General features: G+C 44.4%; 1 long non-coding RNA gene across 1 annotated transcript; it reads left to right on the plus strand.

The window, feature by feature from the left end:
• Nucleotides 1-924: 924 nt before the first annotated feature.
• LOC116859529 lies at nt 925-3,780 on the plus strand. The gene is made up of 3 exons (XR_004381179.1): nt 925-1,021; nt 1,159-1,328; nt 3,320-3,780. It is a non-coding gene; the product is annotated as an uncharacterized LOC116859529 (long non-coding RNA).
• The last annotated feature ends 1,211 nt before the right edge of the window (nt 3,781-4,991 follow it).

Below are 4,991 nucleotides of genomic sequence, written 5' to 3' on the forward strand. Positions count from 1 at the left end.
ATATGGACTTCATATTGTTCAAAGCACTCTCAAATCCTGCTCACCATCATTTTCTGTCTACACACACACACACACACACACACACTGCCCCCTCCACCCTGCATTGTAGTAGATATAACCAGTATGGTGACACATAAAGATTATAATGCATGGATATAACTTATAACATGAATCAATGTCATCAAGACGCACCCATTTAAATGAATAGGGTCAGATGAGAGTGCTGTATCACCCTGACTTGTGTGACAGTTACAAATGCATCACCTCGTATGCATAATAGGAGTGTACAAACCAGAAGAGATTTGTAAACTTGGTTCATTTCAAGCAGAACTGACCCACAAGAATGGAAACAAGAGGAAAGGCAACTGGGCTGGAGCTGTCGGGAAATAAGTGATTCTGTGTTTTGCTGTTTCTTAAAACCCTAACAAGGGTTTCGTGTCCTCCAGCTCAACGGGGGACCTGAGAGCAGATCAGATCAGGCTCAGCACGCTGGCTATTTACCAGGTTCCCTTTTAAAGGTTGCCGCGCCCTGCACGGAGTAGAGGTGGGGATAACAAACGTGGGGTACACAGGAGTGGAGGGGAGAGTTTGAGGTGCGCGATTCTTAACCAAGTCTGGGGGAGCGGGGGAGGGGGGGACCTAGGCGAGTTGGGCCTGGCAGAGTTAACAGTGTACAGAGTGCAATTAACTGTTTGGAAGGTTCTGGGCCGTGTGCTCTGATTTATTGATACGTTCCGGGGATTTCTCTGAAGCGGGGTGAGCGGCGTGGGGGGCGGGGAGGGCCTGGGGCGGTGCGCGCCCGGGAACCCCAGCGGGGTCTGGGGCTTGGCACCACGGTGCGCCGGGTGTTGAGCGCCGCGCGCTTAGCCGAGGCCACACCTGCACCTCATTTGCTTCCGAGCAGCGCCATGACCCGCCTGCTGATGGGGCGCCTTCCCTTTCATCCTCGGGATTATGACAAGTTATTAATTGCCACCATTAGCCGCAGCAGCCTGCCCGAGATCTCTGCTGCTCTCTGGAGGTGAGAAACTGCGCGTCTGAACGCGGAGGGAAGAGGCACCGAGCTGCGCGGGGCAAACTGAGCAACAATCTGCCCAAAAGGGATTGTGAGATGGTGAATAATTTATTAGAAAACATTTTTCTTTGTCCTTCCCACAGACCCACAAATCCTCCCCAAGCGCTCTTTACTAGCCTTGCAGATAATGTACTTACACATCTCAGAGCCTGCTAAATAGACTGAAGAGGCCATCGGGTTCACCCTCCACACTGCGGCTGCCAGGACCGCGCAGACCCAATGCGCGGCCTCTGCCAAGGGCCCGCGGATGGAGGTGAGGTAATTAGATGCGTTTGCAGAGGCAGAAACGAAGCCGGTGGATGGCCGCCCCACCTCCTTCTGGCTCCTGCTTCCTATATAGAACAGGTATACCCGAACACGCATAACCCCACAATTTCATTCCTTACTGCAAGTATGTATGGAGTTTCTACTATAATAGGGAGTTGCTCTGTCCCTGGCACCTTCTGGACAAAAGTAAGGCCACACCATCTTCGCAGCCATATGTGTGTTCCTTTGACAGAGCTGTGAGCCTACTCTGCTGGAGATGTAAAGAGGAAAGACTAGGGCCCTGTGCTCAAGGAGCTGGAAGCCCGTGTCCATGTCAGGGATGCTGCTGCAGGCTGAGTGAGATATGGCAGCCTCTCCATTCCCAGAGATCTTCATGAGGAGGAGAAATAGTCATGGCCCCTCAGAGGTTTTGGAATAACACAGTTTGAAATCAGGCCAAGCACACATAACACGAGTATCTTCTAAGTCACAGCTTTTATACCTTGATCTTTTCCTCTTTAAAGGTATAGAATCTTTTTAAATTTTATTTATTTTTAATTTAAATTCAGTAAACTAACATATAATGTTATTGGTTTCAGAGGAACGGATCTGTGATTCATCAGTCTCATGTAATACCCAGTGCATAATACCAGTACAACACATATCCTCCCCAATGTCCATCACCCAGTTGCCACATCGCTCTACCCCCTGCCCTTCAGCAATCCTTAGTTTGTTTCCTAAGACTCAGAGTCTCTTATGGTTTTGTCTCCCTCTCTGGTTTCATCTTTTTTCCTTTTTTCCTCTTTCCTCCTATGATCCTCTGCCTTGTTTCTCAAATTCCACATATCAATGAGATCATACGATGCTTGTCTTTCTCTGATTGACTTGCATTGCTTAGCATAATACCCTCTTGTTCCAGCCACATAAAGGCATAGAAATGATGCTCCAAGATCTGTCCTTCTGGGGAGTCGGTGGATTAGTTAAATCATTCAACAAACTTTAGGTTACTACATGCCATGCCTCATGCTGGGTTCTGGGGATACAGTGGTAAATAGGTGTGTTCCGTGACATCTGAGGACTGCTCAGATTCTAAAGAGACAGCATCAAGCCTGCAGGTGTCAGATGAGCATCTTAGCCGAGAATGTATCAAGCTAAAATGAGATGAGACTAGCTGCCTCCACTGTATGAGTCTGAATGTGCTTTAATGACAAGCATGACAAGTATTCTGATCCTCTTAGAGTTACTGACAGCCCCAGTCTAATGGGTAAATTACATATCAAATGTAGGAGTACACACACACAGTAGAAGACTAACATGTCAAAAAGGGATATAGTCTAAAAGACCTATTAATCCATTTATTTGTTTGACCAACACACTTTGAGTACCAACATGAGTCAGACCCCATGGCTGGTGCCAGGCATCTTGACACCTACCAGGTCTGCTCTGTGGGGGCTCACAGTGTGGGAGATGGTCTTGTGTGTAAAAAATTATAATTCTGTGGAGAACACTACCTGAGAAAGATGTCAGGTGTTCCAGAAGAAGAGAAGAGGAAACAGCTGGTTCAGGCCTGGGAAGGTGCACAAGGATGTTTAGATCAGAGAAGTTTCCTTAAGGAGCAGTGTGCTAGCTGGGTCTCGAAAAATGAGAGGGCCTCACTGAAAGAATGCAAGAGAGAGGAAGATGGGGGAAAGGAAGATGAAAAAAAGTGGCACGTGCTCACTAAGCAAAGACTATTGGTTAATTGGAATCATTCATTCATCCATTGATTCATTCAAAAAACATTGAAGCCTACCATGCTGTTATGGACTGAATGTTTGTATCCTCCTAAAATTCATATGTTGAAGCCTTAACCACTGTGTGGCTGTATTTAGAGTAAAGGAGTAATTAAGGTTAAATGAGATTATAAGGGTGGGCCCCCCAACTGATAAGATTAGTATACTTCTAAGAAGAGACACCAGAGCTTATTCTCTTTCACTCTCTTTCTCTCTCCATGCACAGACATCAAGGAAAGGCCATGTGAGAAGACAACTGTGTGCAAACCAGGAAGAGAGCTCTTGCCAGAAACTGACCATGTTAGCACCTTGATTGTGGACTTCTAGCTTCCAGAAGCATGAGAAAATTAGTTTCTGTCATTTAACTTATCCAGTCTATGATATTTTATTATTACAACCCAAGGAAACTGATGTACATGCTCCTAGCACTGTACCAGACATGAAGTAATCAAAGATAAATAAGACCAATGACTGCCCTCAAAAGCTCAGGGATATGTAGGAAAAATTGACCAATAGACAAACAATGGCCAAAGTAAATATTCTGGTGGATAACAGGATCACCTGCTTGAAATCATCCTGATTTATTTTGTTAAGTGAACAACAATTTTATCTGCTCTTCAACACTTTTGAGTATGATTGAAGGATTCGATGTCGGAGCTATTAATACTATTTACCAATACTTCAGTTTCTTCTCATTGTAGGCAAATTCCCCACTCACAAGAAGTTAACTGGGTCTATGTGATTTGTTTTAAAAAATGAATTATGATCAAAAGTGACAGATACCACTCACAGACAGAAAGCTTTAAGAACCAGTGAGTGATTTCTTCTCCTGCACAGAGAGCGACCATCAACATCCCAGGTGTGGGAGGTTCTCTTAGCCCACATCTCCTTGTGAGACCGGTAGGAGCAGAAGACCTATGAAGAGCAGGCGGCATGAGTAAGAAATAAACTTTTATTGTTCTAAGCCACTGACATTTGAGGTTTATTTGTTACTACAGTACAATCTAGACTACTATGACTGATATAAGAAAGAAAAGGTTGGTCACATTCTGACCTTGGTAGACATTCTGGAATATTGGTGTTGCTACTTGAAGCCCTAAGAGTGACATACTGTAAAGGGGTCAAGAGACAGGACTTCCAGTTTTTGCTTGGCCTGGGAGTCCTATTAATCCACCATCAGGTTATAAAATACATTAGTAGATTTTCTTATAAAAAATTAGAAATTAGAATTTCCCTTGTTCATCTACAAGTGTTATATGCTTCATCTCTCACATAAGATCTGTCAGCACAGAAGCCCATGTGTGAAGCTGTGTACCTGAGAGATGCAAACTGCAAATGGATATGGCTTTCCAGTCTTCCAGAAGATTTTGCCCTCTCATGTCCTATTCATGGGCCCAAGAGCAGAGGGCTCTGGAACTACGTGTCTGGTTTTAAATCGTGCTCTGTCACTTACTAGCTATGCAGTCTTGCACATGTTACTTAATCTCTTTAAGCCTTGGTTTCCTCACCTGTAAAATGTGAATACTAACAGTACTACCTCATGACGATGTTTTGTGTGTTAAATGAGATATTGCACACAGAGCACAAAAAATAGTAATCATCATTATTGTTGGTGTTATCGTTATTTTTCACCCTTAGGACAGTCTTAAAACCAAATGTCAAAAGTCCTTATCACAAAGCCATGACTATTCTTAGAGAATTTACTTAAGGGTCAGCAGGGAGGCAAGGATCTGCAATAAATGACCTTCCAGCTCAGGCCCAAGGTTTGTGATTCTCCAATACCAGAGAGTTTCTTAATGGAAATCAAAACATCTCCTCAGAGAGGTTCTACCCCAAAAAGGAATCCTGCCAAGAGAGGACTCAGGTTAAAGCTGGTGTGGACACTGGCATGCTGCTTT

The sequence above is a fragment of the Lontra canadensis genome, unplaced genomic scaffold (assembly GCF_010015895.1).
Source record: "Lontra canadensis isolate GAN:19392208 unplaced genomic scaffold, GSC_riverotter_1.0 scaffold158, whole genome shotgun sequence".
Taxonomy (NCBI): domain Eukaryota; kingdom Metazoa; phylum Chordata; class Mammalia; order Carnivora; family Mustelidae; genus Lontra; species Lontra canadensis.